The sequence below is a fragment of the Anser cygnoides genome, chromosome 12 (assembly GCF_040182565.1).
Source record: "Anser cygnoides isolate HZ-2024a breed goose chromosome 12, Taihu_goose_T2T_genome, whole genome shotgun sequence".
Classification (NCBI taxonomy): domain Eukaryota; kingdom Metazoa; phylum Chordata; class Aves; order Anseriformes; family Anatidae; genus Anser; species Anser cygnoides.
This window is the reverse complement of record NC_089884.1, coordinates 1,524,766-1,543,141: the sequence shown is the minus strand read 5'-3', so window position 1 is coordinate 1,543,141 and position 18,376 is coordinate 1,524,766. Positions and strand designations below refer to the sequence as shown.

At 54.2% G+C, this 18,376-nt stretch overlaps 1 protein-coding gene across 1 annotated transcript in view; it reads right to left on the bottom strand.

Annotated features, from left to right (window-relative positions):
* The window catches only part of ANKRD11 (ankyrin repeat domain containing 11), a 119,353-nt gene that overhangs the window by 92,146 nt on the left and 8,831 nt on the right, over window positions 1–18,376 (bottom strand). The window contains 1 exon segment of the mRNA XM_067004302.1: window positions 4,638–4,717. The gene's annotated coding sequence lies outside the window, so the exon portion shown is untranslated.

The following is an 18,376-nucleotide window of genomic DNA, read 5'->3' as shown; positions in this document are numbered from 1 at the left end:
GGCCACGCTTGGTGCAATCCTGCTATTCCACTCCAAAGCCCGGCAGCTCACGCCCAGAGCGTCACCTCGCAGGGCACCGACCACAACTTCGCTCCAGGCCGCGCGCCGGGGCTACGCCAGGCGAGCAGCAGAGACGGCAGCGAACGCAGCAACCACTCCAAGCGCCGCACCTGGCTTCTGCAGCGAGTCCTCAAGGCGTGAGGCTCCTCGGAGCGCTCCTGCTTTTGGAGAGGTCTCCCACAGGAACACCGCTGGTAGCACAACGATGCAAGCGGGGACCGGCAGCTTCGCGTGCTGAGAACCTCCCCAAAATCCTGCCACCGATGCGTCACCGTGCCCGTGCACCTCGCAGGAACTTCCCCGTGTGGAAGAAGCGGCCTCATGTCTGGAGGTAACGACTGGTGCGCCCTCCCCATTAGAAGCCTGCTGTAATGAACGTGCTCCTGAACACAGCTGTGATTCCTGAGGGTAGAGCACATTAGCTGATACAGCCACTAAATCCTAACCTAAAAGCATATATATTTTTTAAGCGAGGATTGTCGTGGTCAGAGCACAGCCCCTTCATGAAAATAAAATTACTCAAAACCAAGGAGAGTCAAAAAAGTCTATTTTCATTCTCTTTAGGTATTTACAGCAAAGGCTTTGTCCAGCTCGAAAGAGAACACGAGGAAGAAAGAAGCGCTGTATTTGGTTGTGGGTTGTTCTTGCTAGAACCTCCTTCTGTGTCACGGCGCGCACAGACCTGATCTGCACCCGAAGAACAAGTCCAACACCGCATGTCTCAGACGCTCCTGCTCGGTTCAAACCTGTTCGTTAAAGATGCTCTGCTACGCGCGTGTGCCAGGCGAGCTTATTAGCAGTGGAAAGGTTCCTGAGAGGGAATTAATGTGAGCGCTCCGCTCACCAACATCTGACATGTGAGAGAGGAGCCTCCCTACCTACACTGCTCCTAAAAGGTGCGCTCAAATTGAGGGCGTGTAGGTGGCAGCTGCCAAAAATGGCATGTGAGTAACATTCGCAATTTAACAAATCCTGATAAAATACAGGGGACTGTAACAGCAGCAATTCAAACACTCAAATCAAATGCTTATGCTGAGATCACATCTGAAAATCCGGCTTTTTCACTGGGGCGGGGAAGGATTTTAAAGCTCGTTTCTGCAGGTCTCAGCAGCGCTGTGTCCAGAAGCTTGCGTCCCTGTGACCCACGAAGAAACCTGGGCTCACAAGAAAGCCGCCTCAGCTTACAGCGAAGATAGGACTTCAAACACTGAGCTTGAATTCGACTCGTGTGCGTATCTCATCGCAGTGCTGGCCATTACGGGGTGCAAGAAGGGCCGGGGCCTACTGAAGCCCACCTGCCCCAGGCAGGGACATCAATGTAGGGGAGCTCTTGGGCTCCCCCAAAACTGGGAACTATTTATCACCAAGTTTAGTATTTTTTTTTTATTTATGTTTTGAAACAGTTAAACAAAGTCACATTCCATCTAAACAACGCTGCCATTATTGTAGCATCTGACTTTCAGAGGACAATTCAATTCTGGAAGCATGTACTGTAATTGCTTTTCCACTACCGGCCTCGGCTCTACAATTGTATCCTTCTCGGGAGGTCAGAACAAGGCAAGGCTCCAGCTCTGAAAAAGCAATTCTGTTTAGCAGCACTACCTTATTCATTCTTTTAATCGTACACCTACGTATTCGTTGTGAACTCTGTAAAATGCCAGCGCCAAAACCGCCACCAGAAGCCCCTGCGCCCTCGCTGCTGCTCCGCGGAAGCCTTGACCCTCTGCCGCCCCAGTGAAGGCGTTCGGAGAGCGCGAACGGCTCCGGCTGCCAGCTCCTACGTGGGGACCGAGCCCCCGAGTTCACCCGGTGTAACGCAGCGGGTCCTTGCTGTAAGCAAGCAGCGAGAAGCTGACGTGGGGACCCTCGCTTGCTTCAAGCGGAACGGTTCAGCAGGAAGCGCTCTGCCTTATTGCTGGGGCTCCGATATTTCGGCTACGTGGCGCCAGCACCTCAGGCACCCACCCCAGCTCCCTTCCTCCACCTAGACGGGCCCTCTGCTTTATCACCACAGGACGCTGAGGAAACCGAGCGTCGTTTGGAGAACCGAAGGTACAGGCTTTGCAGCAACTCCTGCGTTTTGCAATACGGAGCCGTCCACCACGATGGAGAAATCTCGGACTTTCATCACACTTCCTGCGGTGGAAGAGGCCCTCTGCCCCTCCCCAGACGCAGCACACTGTTTTTGCTCCCCCAGCTGCCCCAAACGATCCCCATAAACCTCTGAATATCTGTGCAGAATACCTTGGTGATCTGGTTAAGAGCACAACATCACAACAGCCACGGGAGCAGAGGGGAGGATACAGGCCACCACCCGGGGACTAAGCCCCGAAGACCGGGCTCCCCAGTCTCCACCAGCAGGGAGCCCACCCAACGCCCCTCGCAGCACGCGCTGGGGCACGTGGTGCTTTAGGCAGGGTAAAAACAAACCCCAACCTCACCGAGTCCGCTTTTGTGCCCCCTGCATTTCCATCCACAGGTGTCCCCCCCCCGGCAGCCTCGGGGACAGAAGCCAAGCACGCAGCACAAGCTCTCCTCAGGAGGCAGCAGCAGCAGGTCACCGTCTCAGAGCTCGGCACGCCAGCCCGCACTGGAGAGCCCCCACCATGCCCCGCGTCCCAGCAACTCAGGCCAAGAACAGCGCAGCGAGACCCCCACCAACACACACTTTCGGCAATGCAACTGTCTGCCTTTGCAGAGCAGCAAATAAAAGATTGTTTTATTGTAAAAGGTCACTCATCTGTGATCTCTCAGGGCTCAGGAACCCGCACAGCAGCGCCAGTCTTTGTTCCAGAAGTGGGAGAAACGCCCGACCTCAAACAACGATCCCATTCTGCGCAGCGCGACAGCACGTCGCGACACATCTCCAGCCTTCCTCCGCCGGGCTTCTCCAGCCGCAGTTTCAGCAGGACCCACGAGCAACAGCGCAGGGTTTTACGCAAACAAAGCACAAACCACGCAGCGAGCAGGGGCTGAAGGTGGAGCAAAGCTCGTGTGGCACACTCGTCTCGAGGGCAGCCACCACGGACACAGCGCAGGACTCCAGGCTCCCAGTAAGAACTGGGAGCTGCTGGTGGCCAAGAAGCAGGTATAATGATGCCGACAGAAGGCCCGAGAGGCACGGCCCACCCCAGTGCTCTCATCTGTCGGGGCAAGTCATTTTGTCCACATTTTGCAAATTTAAATGAAAGTTACAATAATTAACACTATCTTGTATAAAAGGTATGGTTTGCACTCCATAACCAAACCACCACTTAGACCGAAACTCGGACCGAAACCTCTTTGCACCAAACTCTGCAATACAATGGGTAGTGAACCACCTGTTTCACAGTCAACGCCGGATTCAGCTCCGTTCTCCAGGGATCTGCAGAGCACTCATTAAAGGGTGAGCGCACGCTGCAGCACAGGGTCCCGCACCCGAGGCACTTCAATTACTGCGCGGCAGCAGGGGACAGTCACGGTGCGTCGTCTGTTCTGTTTCCCCGTGAAACACTTCCACCACTGCTAATATTCACCAAGGGATGCTAAAATAATGTCTTGTCTCCATCTGAATACCTGGGAATTATTATAGACAAACTAAATACAGTTTTTTCCTCAAAACCCAGGATAAAAGAAGCCTACGAGCTTGCAAAGCCAGCTGATACAGCAGACCTGTGTGCCTACGCCAGCCCGTAGCGCCCTACAGACAACTGCACCACCGGCAGCCCCATCACGGCACGCGCCGAGGGGTCACACGAGCACCCAAAGCGCCGGGGCAGAAGCTGAGAGCCTTCTCCATCCACCACACTTAGGACACGCACAGGACAACCTTCCAGGGAGCCCCACAGCCGCGACACAGGGCGCAGCGCTGAGCTGAGGGAGAGCAGGACCCGGCCCCGCGCCACCAAGGTGACGTCCACAACTAGCGCTTCCCACCAGCTCAGAGGACAGCGCCAAGCCCTCATCCTCTCACAACACTCAGGCCAAACCCACGATTTTTCCCTGAATTCCGCTCGGGGATAACCTATTCTTTCTACATCTCCTAATGCCACCAAAAAGCGGGACCTAACCCTGACCGAAAAGCGTAGCCTCAGCACGTCTGGAGGTTTCCCTGCCCGAAATGAAACAGACACCACCTGATTCGATTATACTAATCGTGAGGAGACTAACGTTGTTAAACCGGCATTTCCAACAGCTTTTTTTGAAACACATTTTGACCGCAAGAGAAAGAAAGGGGATCTGACAGACCCCAGGCAGGAGGACATCCACACTGAGCAGCCCCAGCACCGCCGAGCCCCCACAGCCCAGCGCTGGACTCGCCCCTGCAGGAGAGGAGCTTTTGCTTCCGCTGCACTCCAGGGAAACGTGCTACGTTTGTAATGCCATGGAAATGAAAGGGCGTCTTACAACTAGGAGCATTTCATAAAATAATCCTGGTTAACAGAACATTTAAGTTACTCCATGGAAGCTGCAATATTTTGCTTCAAATTACAGAAAACACAGAAATTACAGAAAATTTAAAAAAACATCAGCATGGACAGAAGCACTCGTTAGGTAATAAAAGAGAAGAGTTGGACAGAAGCAAGGTAAATATTTACCGATTCCATAGTTGAAAGCTGTTGCTAGCAGGACATATATTAAAATCCAACAGAGGTGTGTCCCAAAAACGCTGTGCAATCTGAAAAACACAGGAATTATTTCATTAAAAAATTAAAAAACGCAATTTAATTTCGTTCAAAAACAATCACGCTACATTGGAGTGCCCAAAGGCTGCTAAATACAAATCCCTCGTTTAATCCAGAAATAATCTTTCCGACAACAAGCCTGCACGAACAGAAGGAAAACCACCGCGGAAAGCTGCTGAGAGCACCAGCCCTGTCCTGCAGCTGCAGCCACCCTTCGGATCGCACACGACAGCTCCCCGCTCTCGAGGTTTCCGCAGCAGCCCGTGGGGCCGAGCAGGCCTCCTGGGGCCAGGCAGGGCCGGTCCCCGTGCCGTGGGGGTGCCGGGAGCCTCCGGACCAGCAGGACCTGCCCGCGGAGCGCTGCGTGCGCTGCCGCTGATTCACCTCCCGGGCAGCTTCCGCGGGCCGCAGCCGCCTCTCGGAGCATACCTTTGGATCCTGGCTCCGAGGAGCAGTTAATCTGTTACGAGCCTAACCTCTTCCTTCAGCTTTTTTAAACTGCTCTTGCTCGCTGCCCCCCTGAAGGATGTTTTCCCAGCGGGAAATGCCCGCTGCGGGCATTGAGGGTTTGCAGCAGGGGGACGGGAGGGCTTGGGCAAAGCCCCGCACGAAGCACGCCTCGTCCCCAGCTTCTGCTGCCCGCCTCGAACCGCAGCCTGCGCACACCAGGCTCTTACAGCCAGCTGCAGCCAGCGTGCTCCGAGGGGAAAACTCGGAGCTTCAGAGAGCGCTGGGTGCGTAATAGCACTGTCAGAGCTCCTGCTACGCTTCCACAGAGCAGTAGCTCAAGAAGGAACTTGGAGAAGGCAGGGAGCCAACGGCACGCTACAGGCTACAGCTGCTAGGGTCCGCCTCAGACAAGCGGAGCCCGAAGCTCGGGCTCTGGATCTTCCTCCCCCAGGACCTCCCCGAGTCGAGCCAAAGCCGTACTGCTCTGCCCGGGCCCGGTAAAGGCTTCGGCACCAACTGCCCAGACCGCCCTCTGCCGAAGTCCCCCGTCCCATCCCGTCGGATCGCCAGGTCTCCGCGCCACGCCGACGGACACGCGACCGAGCTGCTGCTCCAGCCAGCAGCGGAAAACACCGAGTTTTTCCAAATTACCTTTTCTTCTAAAAGGAGAACTTCCAACAAGCAATTTTATGTAAGACATAATATAGAGTTACAAATTGGGTACTACAAAGTACAAAGTGTGCTCTTTTCAATAAAAAAAGCAAAGCAAAGCACAGCACCGCTTTTACTCCTTCGCTCCCGTTCCCGCTGCCCCTTGTGAAGGGCAGAGGGCCCCAGTCCGCGCAGCCCACCCGCCTCCCCGTACTGGGGAACACTCTCCCTGTACCAAGGAACACTCAAAGAAAGGAAATCCTGCAGCAGGTGAACTGTTTCAGACAAGCCACAAGGACACAAATGACAATCTTTGATGCTTTTCTGCCAGGAAAGCCCTGGAGATGAAGGAAGACGCAGCTCCCTCACGCTTGTCCCAAGGAAAGCCAGTCGTGGGGCACCGAAGGGATCCCCGGCTTTGCTTTCTTTGCACAACAACAACGCTGGCCCAGCACCTTCTCCAGCACGATTACCGTACTCCTTCTGTACTCTTGTCCGTAATACAAGTCACAACTCTAGTCAGAGCTATCCACTGGAACAGTAAAGAAGATCAACCAAAGGGGAAAAATGAAGCTCAACTTCCAACTGCGTTATCTGGAAAATCAGCAGTGGTGTTTGCAGGTGGGTAGCGACTGATCGTGAACAAAAGCATCGTGCAAGGCTCAAGGAGTCCTATCCCACGGCACACTGGTGCAGTTTTGGAGAGCTACTTACACCAGCTGCCTAGCCTGCACAGTGATTTTCTTCATTACATAACTCGCACAGAACATATATTAGGTATCGTAACATGGAGCTAGTGACCACATCCAAGCCAAGTAACTTTTGCAATTAAGTGCACTTTATTTTTTTTTATGAAGTTGTCCGAGGCTTCAAGCCACGTGCCATGAAGTGCTGCAGACACTCCAGCAGACGGTGCCCCACGTGCGGACGGATCACGGGCAAGACCCGACCGATCGCACACGTTTGGTTCTCGTGCACGACAGCTGTGCGGTATCCAACATTTCCATTTCTAACCAAGCTGCACTTCTGAAAGCCTAAATCACAATTAATTAATGATTTGCAAATCACAAAATTAATGATTTGCCCCTCCAATTGTCTCAGCCTTGGACTGACGAAGACGTATCCCCCAAACAACACACTAGGGCACCTGCTCTCACTCCTGCGAGCTCGCCACGCAGCCAGGCCACTCGGGCGCGTGCTAAAGCCACGCAACGCGGCCAACGTTACGTCTCCCTTCCTGCTGAAATGGCGGCACAAGCACCAAGTGGTTGAGTGCGCCAGGAGACCTGATTCTAGCTCTAAACCAGCCGAGTCTTTCAAGGCTCTGTGATGCTCTCAGATTAGCAGGCAGTAATTTGGCAACTGGGTAAGAGCCGGGGCCATTGGAAACTCAGGGTGGTGGGGCCTCCCCCCAGCTCCTGCTCTTTAACACCACCCGCGCTGTCCTCAGCAGATTCCCCGTGATTAGTTATCGATCACTGCTGCGCTCCCGGGCAGATCAGTAAACTTCACCCGCAGCGCGCGGCGCAACTTCTGCTGGCAGTCATCGAAAAAACTGGGAATGAGTAATTCAGACTTCTTTAACAAAAGGTTATCTCCTATCTTTACAGAAGAGAAGTCAGTGTTTGAAGTTGACAAGCCCCGTATAAATCACAAGATGTGAACCTAAAGGAACCAAACACTTGTAGTACGCGGAGCTGCTGGCCTCCGAGCAGCGCCAGCAGGGCCACGAATGCTGAGCGGGCACGGCCACCGGGCAGGGGGCAGCTTCACGGGCCGGTGGCCGCAAGGAGGAACGAAGGCCTCCATACTGATGCAGTCACTTCAAGGATCACCGTTCAATTTTAATCGCTTTTCATAGGTTTATAAACCCAGTTATTTCTAAATGTGATCGACGACGCAGAAAGGTCCTACTTGCAATCTCCATGCTGCAGGGAGTAATAAGAGCCGCATGCTGAAGCCTCCTCTCAAACAAGCGAGGCCAACCCAGCAAACAAGCAAGCCTGTTTTTGCATATTAGCATTTCTTTGAAGCAAAGAGGTGCATTTTGATTGGAAAGCAGACCTGCATTAATTCAGACTCGGTGGTGATCCAGAACTAAGCAGCGTGGCGGGATATCGGTATTAGGTTTGGATCCTGGCTTATGCCAACTTGTGAATGAAGAAATCCCCAGAGACTAGGAGAGCCCTGCTCCACAGCTCTCAGCTGCCTCCCGCACCACAATTTAAGGAAAAGACAGAATTTCAATGAGGGATCTCTCCGAGGGCTTCACTGAGAAGATACACTGGGGAATACGCACGACACCGATGCGGCTGTGCTTTGAGATAAGCGCCGGTACCTTAGCTGGAGAGCGCGAGGAGGACCACGTCCAACAACTCAGCCTCCCAAGGGCCACGACCAGTCCAGAAACGTGCGTGCCATGGGCAGGCAAAGAGCGACTCGGCCAGGCCCAGCCTCACGCAGCACCCCATCTGCAAACACCCATCTTCCTCACTGCTAGGGATGAGAAGGACTCGCTTTCAGAAATTATAAAAGCACCCTACGACTCGGCAACCTGAGAAACGGGGATCTGCGAGCAGGCAGCACCAAGACCCTACACGGCTCCCAGGAACATCCACAGCCACCTCCCGCAACGGGGCCGTGCTCCTGCCCGGTTACGGCACGATGAGCCCACGAAGCGAGCTCTGGATGGAGCACCACATGCCGAGGAAGGAGCCTCTCGTGGCCATCCTGCCCTGCCCAAAGCTCACCCCGAGGGTCCCGCTGCTCCCGCGGACCTCCAGGCCCGGCAAAGCACGGCCAGGGCGCTGCCAGCCCCTCGGCGGTGCTCAGCACAGGGAGGAGCCGATCCCAAGGAACTGGCAGGAATCAGGGATAAACACCGTGCCCTCAGCCCAACTGCCCGTGCCCTGTCAGTGGCTCGCAGGTCCCGAGGCACGCTGAGCACCCCCACGGGGACCGACTGTGCCTGCTGGCAGGCTCCCGAAGCCCCCCGGGGCTGCGCACCGTGCACATTGCCTTCCACTGCAACCCGCGCAGCCGTGAGCCTTTCGGCAGGCACCCGGCGATGCTCACGCAGCAGCGATTACTCAAGTGGAAAAGCGAAGCAGAGAGCATTCCACCAGCGCTTTTGTTTTTCAGAAAAAAAAAAAGAAAACACCCTTCAGTATGCTCAAGTGTGACAAAACGGGAAGAGCTCCAGCATTAAGCAACCAAATTGCGTTTTACTTTCAGAAACTAAGCAGACAATGTGTTCTTGGTCTCCGAGTTCCTCTATTTTGCCCTGCAGATAAGCACGCTAAGTCTGCATTTCTCAAAACCCTGCCATCTTTGCCATTTGATAAAAATACAAAACAACTTGATGGTGTCCTCAAACGCAAAACAAGCTACCTGCATGTGGGCTGAGGAGCCTAAGGCTCAATTTATCCCATCAGAAAAAAAAAAAAAGCATGAAGGGAAAGATGTGGTTCCTGAATTACGGCCTGTGGAACCAAGTTGTCCTTTAAGCATTTTAATTGAAAGTCTGATAGGGACAACGCTGTCCACAAGAAATTGAGGGTTGACACCAGTCTCAATTCAGGAAGCACCAAGTTATTTACAGACCTGCAATGAGAGGAAAGAACCCAGGATTTGGGACCTCAAAGAACCAGGTTCAATGTGTTTGAGGTATTCCTCAAGACCTGTGTGTCTCCAGTTCATTAAGCTGCACTGCTGCGAGTATTTACGTGCTGGTACGACCGCCTGAGCGAGCTTCCAGCACCAAATATTCCGGGGTGACCCCGAAGAGTGACTGAGCACCACTGTTGTCTGCGTTATAAATACTGCGAGCACCACGCTTATACGGAGAACGTGACAAGGCGTTTGTGTACGGTACATTTCTGCATTCCCTTTTATAGAAATAAGGCTGGGGAGGTTCAAATAAAAATTCTGTAATTCATTTCAGTAGTTCAAAAGATAGTGCAGAAGCGTTTCAATTTTGTGTTTAAATTGCATTAAGCTAAAAAAGCTAATTATCAGCAAAAGACTCCCCGAACACCTCACTGGTGTTAACCCTTGCAACCACCACACGTGCAGAGTAATAAACTCTGGAGTTAGCTGACATTTCAGCTTTATTAAGAAGAAACGAGCTAACCGATGCCAGACACCTAAATTCCCTGCCCCTACTGGGGAACTGCTAACCCCTCAGATTACATAACTACTCCCCGGTTCCTCCTGGAAAGATCTGTGAAAGCAGCCCGAAAGGTACTTGGCAGAGTTAAAAAAAAAAAAAAGTTAACTGTAAGCAGCTCATTTTTTTTCTTGGAGTGATGTGGCAGAAGAGCAGCGCAAGCCTGAACAGTTTCCACTGGGCCAGGTTTTTCAATTCTGTGCAGACAATTAAGAGCTCTGGAAACACACAAGCTCGTTCTCTCATCTCTCCTCCTTCACCCTTACCACCCTTCTGTGGCTTCTCTGATGAGTGGAAAGTATTAAGTCAAAACACAGCTTCTGCAATTTCCTTAACCAACCTTGGGCCGAAGCTCAAGGCTCTAGCTTGCCCTTCTGTACCAGCAAGCAGAGACAAGACTCGTTCCGCCGGGCTAGAGGACACGCCGCTTTCCATGCTGTGATTTAGTCTGCACAAGCGAAAAACAAACTCTGCGAGTCATAAAAGCACCGTAAAGATCATCCACTGCCATCAGCAAGTGCACGAAGGAGCCTTAACGCTACTCTCCTTGGAACAGCTCTCGCTTACAGCCAGCAGGGCTGTACGTCCTGCAGGGACGGCAAGGAGGAGGTTGGGTGCCGGCGCTTCAGCCGCCTCCGAAGCTGCAGACGTCCCAGTTGATTAGCCCCAGTGCTTCCCAACAACCCCCCAGACCCTCACCGTTTTTTGTTTTAGAGCTCCAGTACGAACTTGGCAACCTGGCTGAATTTCTTCCGAAGGACGCATAGCCAGGTTCATCTCTTTACTAAAGGCCTGAGCTTGCTGCAGTGCAATGCGCTCAGAAAGCCTCTGCGTTCTTTGAAGGACCTTCACTTGTTACCAGCAAGCAGAAAAACAAGCGCACGCGCTAAGCTTGCGAGCGAATCCTTCTGGGGAAAAAAACCACACAGAACTATCGCATCCCATCTGCTTTCACCTAACCCGAACTGGTCAGCTACCCAGACAGAACTCAACACCGAAACCTACAGAGCTCCCAGAGGTTTATTTCCGCGTGCAGCAAGCTGTTAGCTCCTAAGCCATTTGAGAGAGGCACGGGGTGCACCACAGCGGGCCTCTTCAAAGCAGAACTGTTCCGCGATTATTTTTAGTTCGCATGAAAACGAGCAGAAGAAATTGCAACTTCCATGTCCTACACACTTGCTGAGCCCCATCTGAAAGGTAGTAAAGTTTCCAAGCCAATTATTCTCTAGTCAGATAATCACCAGGCTGGTATAAATAGCACCGTGTTTTTTTTTTTTTAAAGCTTAAGCACAGCTGCATACATGTGGGCAGGTAAAACGAAGGGCATAATCTAGCCGAAAAGCAAACACTGTAAAAAGCATTTCCCAGGAAGAGACTTTCAGGTCAACGCAGACACCAGCACAAACCAAGTTCAAGTAAAAGGCAGGAGGCAAAGCCAACAAACGCTCCTCTTGGGCACACAAACAAGAAAAAAAAGGAAAAACAGTACTACCACAATCAACAGCATGAGCAATAATGTTCCCAGATGCTGACAAATTAGAAAGGTTTATGGGAAAACTACAGAATTAATCTAGTACTAGGAAAAAGCATGTAGCAGAAAGCTGCAGAAACGCAGCTCGTACCAAAGAACAGCCAGAAGATTACTCAACTCCTGTCCACAAGTACCTATAAAAGCATTGCAACAGATCCATCTGGCAAACAAGTCCGCGTGCCAGCTCCTCCAGCTTACATCCGTCAGGGCCCTCGGGAACCCTACCCACCGCGCGGGGACAGCGATAGCCCCCCGTGACGGGGGAGCTTGTGCCATCCGAGACGTAAGAGATGCACGACAGAATAAACACGCCGATACCCCATCAGAAGGGACGCTCAAAGGTGAATTTCAAAGATGAAGAGAAGCCGAAGAGGAGTACTGCCGCACGCAAACACCTCATCGTGCTGAACTGAACCGAACGAAGCCAAGCGAAAACATCTGGGGAGCTTTGACTTGTCCTAGTTAAGCTCCACGACGCCGGCTTTCAACGATGCAATGAAGACAAGCGTGTTCTGTGCAATTAAACCAGCAATTTAAAGTTAGATCACCGCTGCCGTCACACTTCAGGGGCATTCTCTTCTCATTCCTCTTGGACACGAGTCTGAAGCAGGACAAACACAGGCCTCTCCTCCTTCCTGGAGCTCTACCAGGAGCCCTTTGCCGATCCACTCCGCTCCGATTCCCACTGGAAGTCCTAAGCGAAGGACGAGGGTTGAAGGCTGCCAGGGTAGGAGCACTGCCACTCTCCTCAAAAACACGAGTCTGCAATTTCTCTTCCTCTCTGCTCAGTTTTAACATGCTGAGAAAACACAGCGCATTCTCGGGAAAGAAAAAAGAGGCAGCCACATTTGTCACCTTTTAGCGTCGCGTATTTGTAACCATGCAACTCGGTGGCAAATGGGATACGGGTTGCTATTAATAACCAAACTATTTCCTTTCTGAAAGCTGATTTGTGAGAAGGATGCAGGCATTGCATTTCTTAAAAAACACTTATTAGCCGAGGAGGAGTCGGGGAAGTCACCGTTCCGCCTACAAGAGCGCAGACGTAGTGTTGCTCAAGGGGAGAAAACAGGGGCAGCTTCTCCAGGAGAGGCCACCCACCCCGGCCAGCGGCCTGCAGCCAGCCAGGAGGCCTCCCGCGGCCACCCCCACAGCCTTCCACAGAGCAACGTGAAAAATGCAATTGTTCAAACGTGCTCAAGCCTCTGGTTCCTGCTGCCACGGCAAGCACCCAGCCATCACCTCGCACGCCACGGCGGGGAGAAGGCTTCAGGAGCGCCGGCTGCGTTCACACATGGAGCCCCCTCCCTGCTGCTCCTGGCGGGTTACGGTCAGGGTAAAGCCGACCCTTAAAATCCCCGAGACGGAGAGCACCTACAGCTTCCACCATTTTTCCCTCCTCCTGCTAGGAGGTGTAGGCAGCAGTTCCATCACTACAGGAACCGCTCCCCTCCCGCCTCCCATCCTCCTGAGAAGTGAGCGTGCTGCACACCGCGCAACGGCGGGGAACGCGCGCGCTGCCCCCAGCCCCGCGGCAGCTACGGAAAGCGGGGCACGAGAGGGCCGGGGGTCACCCCAGGCACCGAGCAGCGAAGCAAGGCAGCCGGGCACACACCCCGGGGCACCGCTGCCCCTGCACCTCCCGCAGCACGGCCAGCGGCACGCTCACCCCGGCAGGAGACCCGCGCGTCCCCCAGCGCCGCGCGGTGACACCGCGCCCCGAGCGCCCGGGGAAGGAGGGCACGTCCCGCCCCGCGAGCACGCCGCGGTGCAAACAAGCCGCACGGAGGGTGGCAAGGAAAACACGCAGAGGACAAAAGGACAGAGCCGGGATTAGACCGGAGTCCCTTGATCCCCGGCCAAGCGGCCTACCCATGAGCCCACGCAGCGTCCAGAGCCAATTCAGGGCCCTGAGTGCGCTACACTTTAGGTTATAAAATCAGACTTGGACGCACGCTTGCAGTGTTCTTTGCTCTGCTGGTGGCTAAAAACAATTCCTTTGTCATCAAATCTTGCTTCGGCGAGCTGACGTGATGTTTTTAACGCAGGAAATAAGATAATTATGGTTCAAGGTAAACAGCTACAACCGCGCATCACGAGCGGTTCTAATTTTAAGCCTGAGTCCCTCTCGAGCCATCCCTGTTTTAAAGGCAGTTTCCTCGCAGGCTGCTCGGCGTGCCCGTGCCCCGTCCCTGCCTCACACCGACACGGCCTCGGGAGCACAGGCAGGTGCGGCAGACGGAGTCCCAGCACACGCAGCAGGGCAGCTCCCGCATCGGGAGCCGAGGTGAAGGCAGGCAGGGAAGGAGACAACGCACACCGCGAATCCTAAGTAGTGCGAGGCAGGAGCTGGCTCACCTCCTCCGGGAGCACGGCGAGAAGAGCGAGCGCTGCGCCCCAAGCCAGCAGCGCGTCCCACAGCCCGAACGCCCAGCGCAGCCTCCCGCTGGCACGGGCGGCAGGGATTCAAGTCACAGCTCGCTGCCGGAGCACCGGCTCCCGAGCCGTTCGACACGGGGCGGTAAGCTCACCTACAGCTACCCGCGCCGTGCCTAAACTAGCCCTTGCGCTGCTGCTAGTGTGAAATATTCGCGGGAGTTACCTGGAAACGAAGCCTCCCCACAAACAAGCATCGCCGCCGAGGCCTCTACACCAGCAACGCTGAAGCGCAACATCCGAGTTTGTCTGCACTGCAATGAGATACCGAGGCTGCGAGTTGTCTGCCTCCGAGATGAATCACAGCGCGCAGAGGTAGCAATAACTCTAACTACTGTTTATAGGTGTTCCTCTGGTAGGCTTTCATTCTTCCTCAGCCAGAGAAAAAGGGCTAAATTACAACCAAATGAACGCGGCTGAACGGGGGAATGCAGCAGAGCGAACGCGATGGGACGCAGACAAAGCATTCTTAATCAGTTTTGCTTAGGAGAGACAGAAGCGGTCAAAACTATTTAAACAGCCCGTCGCAGGAACGCTGCCGGTCGTGCACAAGACTAAACAGTAAAAACGCATCACGTGGCGACGTCTGCGTAGCTTGGGAGACCGATCCTCCGGCACTTCGCATCATTACGAATTTTCAAGGCACCCCACCCCGTTTCTGCTATTGTTGTCAGAAAGGGAACTCCAGCCAGAACAACTCTTCCCACATTATTTTTTTTTTTTGGTTGGAAGAAGCAAAATGGCAACGCGGCACAGCAAACGCGCGACTCCCCAAGCACTTCACACGGTAAGGCAGCTCTCCTCCTTAAAGAGGAAAGCCGAGCAGACTCTCGCAGAGCCTGCTGTACGGCAGCACGGGTATTTTTAGCTGCAGGCATCTGAAGGCAGCAATATGGTGGCAATCTCCCAGGCTGAAGTTCGCCGGGGGAGGCTTCTCCCTCCCTCAGCCCCGGAGAGGCCGAGGCTCGAGGAGCTGGAGGCTGCAGCTCGCCCTCTTCCCCGCCGATGTCCTGCTTCCCCCGGGCAGCCCAGCTTCTCCCAGCGCTCCCACCGCTGCCTGCAGGACGCGGAGTGGCTCCAAGTCACCCCCGGTGCCCGCGAGCCGCGGGGAGCAGAGGGACGGTTGGGCTTTAGGAAGCTTTATCTGCGATTAACACTTCTCCGCGGTGCTGATACAGTAACGGACGAGCTGTCAGACCCAAACTGAGCGCAAACAAGTGGACCTTAAAACATTTCCAGCTTCAAAGCGAAGCTTCAGAAAGCCAAATACTCTCTGCCACCGAAGCCATTCTGCTCTTTCGGTTAACGAATGAATGTTTAACAGAGCAATCAGCTAAGAGTCTATTCGCTGAGCCCGCAGCAGGTAACTCAGTCACCACACGCTCCGTTTACACACAGGACTGTGCTCACGTTGCAATTCATCACGCGGCCCTTCAGCACTGCGCCTTCAGGAAAAAACACCACGAAGATTTGCTCCGATACCGGCCCCGGACCTGGGCAGGAGCGGAGGAAGGCAGCTGCCTTCGTGCTCACCGCTTCTGGCTGGAAGCGGCTCCCGCGAGCCCCGGGCAGGCGGACACCGCAGAGCCGGCCCCGGCCCCCAGCCCCACCTGGGGCTGCCCCGGCGATACCTGGCGGGCAGCTCGTCTCAGCACCAGCTCACAGGTTCCCTTCCTAACGTTCTCCTGTGTTATTATCTCGGTGCTCAACTCTTGGGTAAAATAATCGCAAGTTACGAAGCACTTGGTGCAGAACACTTGGTTTCTGAGTAGCTGAAGTCAAACAGAATTGGAGCAGAGTTCACCAAGAAGTCACCGTGAGATCCCAGGGAAACAGCCCTGCTCACAGCCACGTCACTGCCAGGCCCTCCATTCCACGGGGACCGGCCTTTGACCGTGCTTCGCTTCTGCCTCCGGCACACAGCAGGAAGCACCAGCATGGCACGGCACGGGGCAGGGAAGCGAGCGGCGGGGCGGAGGTGACACGGCCAGCAGAGCCCGCAGGCTGCAGCCGCAGCAGCAGCTCCCCCAGCACCACGGCCCCCTTGTCCCCACCACCAGCTCCCCGAGCAGCCCAGGCACCTCGGCAGCTCCTTTGGAACTCGCTCGCCTTCCCTGGCCGCTGCGAGCCGTGCTGCGATATGGCGTGTAGGACTAAGAAAAATAGAACTGATTCAGCCCTGCCTCCCCTCCCCAGCCCTACCTCCTCCGAAGGCTTTAAATAGGATGTTATCACTACTTGTTTGTACGCCATTACAGAAAAATGCTCGGTTTCTTAATACTGCATTACAGAACAAAATGTTACTCAATTCTTTCCGTAAAGCACCAAGAACCGACTGTGAGACCATATGCATCCGAGCGCATCCACGTGCCGGGATAATCTGCAGTTACGTAAGGGACAATTGGCGCCTGCCCACGAAGGGGAGGAAAGAAAGGGCCAACGTACAAATCTTCCTTAAGACCTAAATCCCAACTAAACATGCGTTTGGGGGAAATCTGATTCTGGAGGCAAGCGGAATTCACGTCCCCAAGTCACAGTTTCAGGGTTCGGCCATGGGAGCGCAGACGAAAGGAACTCCCACGAGGCTGATCTCCTCTCCTTTAGCTCATCCCATTAAGCAAAAATGAATCATTTGCTAAACGGCGAGCTCAAGCTGAGGCGATCCCACCTCGACCCTTACCCTGGCAGCTGGGAGCCGAGCCCTCCCGAGGCTTCAGCAAGCCATCCCCAAAGGCACCGGCGCCCTTCCAGCTCCTCAGCGCACCCTAAGGTGGCCGGCACCTGGGCGATGACACTGCATGAGCCGTATGTCCTGCTGCATCTGCATCCTCCGTGTCCGGGGGCTCACGAGTGTAAGGAACCAAGGGGAAAGGCAGAGTCGAGAGGAGCAGCAGCCGTGGCTTGAGACAGACACAAGGAGGCCAAAAGGAGGGGTGCAGAAGGGACCCAAACCCCACAACAGCCAACAGACTGGAGCCTGCCTCCGCCCCGTTTACCTGCGCTTAGCCGAAACGTGTGGCCCTACAAGCAGGACTGAGTGCTTTGGGATCGCCCCTGCAGGCTGAGCTCCCCGTCCTTCCCCACAGGCGTGGGGTGGAAGAGCAGGTGCCTGCCCGGCTGCTGCGGCCACCAGAAGGACACACGTTGTTACCAAGAGCCTGTTTTTATGCACAGATAAGGATAACAAGTGTCTCATCGCGGCGTTTCAAATGCTGAAGATCTTCAGCCGAACCGTGCGCCACAGAAAGCACATCACCAGCCAGGCTGCGACAGCAAACGAAACGAAAATTGAAAACGAAGCCTAACTGATGCGCCATCAGCAAACGTCAATTCCAGTCGTCTTAACACACCGGCGGTCCTCGCGACAAAACTTCTGCAGCGCACAGAAGCGCCCTCGCTAACTCCGAATTTGGAGCCGAGGCACCCCGGGCACCTCACACGGACCAAGTGCCTCCTGCAAACAGCCGCGGGTCCTTCGGCGCGAGCTGCGGCACGACGAACAGAGGTCCATTATAAAGGCACCGCATCACCCAGCTCCTGGCAGTCGGCACTGCCACATCGGACTGCGTTTCTATAGCAACCGGGGAGGAAAATATAAAGCAAATTACGGTTAAATGAAAATTATTCTCCATGACAATATATGTTAATGCAGGAAGATTTGCGAAGCCATTCTGGATAAGAGTGTTTACATTCACACATGTGTTTACAGAAATAAATAAAGGGGGAGATGTAACAGCTAATGGATCTCCCAGAGGCAGGGATCGCAGCCAGCCCTTTTTTCAAGTTTTCACGTATTTAGAATAAAATCCTTCACGCTAGCAGAAGGGAAAGCAAGCCACCCTAACGCAGGTACGCGCACCCTTGGATATAGCGCACGTCCTGCGAGAAGCAGTTTTCCAGAAGACAGAAAGCTTCGGAGCGTCGCGGTCCTTCCGTTCTCCGGGCTGCAAACAAAGAGCGCGTTTGTACCTCCTCATCCCAGGAGAGAATGTTTTAAACGAGAGGCTGAGTCCCTCGGAATATTTATAGAGATCTGACTGAGACCGGAATAGTGACTTACTTTAATCACCTCTACCTTACTGACGGAGCACTGAACGGGGTTTTATACCCCCGGATTCGCAGAGCTCGCACCCTGCTGCGGTCCAGAGGCAGCCCAGGGCATGGGAGCCTACTGTCAGCCCACGGTTTTCAGCAGTAAGGCTTAAAAAGGTAACCCCGCGCTCTTCCACCCTGCTCCTCCAGCCTACACAGCCCTTCTTGCCAGGGAACCCATCTGAGACTTTGGGCATCTTCTGAAGCGTGAGCGAAGTTCACTGGAACAAGCCTTGTTCCAGAGGCAGCCGTCTATTTGTTTTTTAATTCGCTTGGCTCGTGCCCCGAAGGAGAGCCCGAGGAAGGAAAGCAGGCTAGGGACTG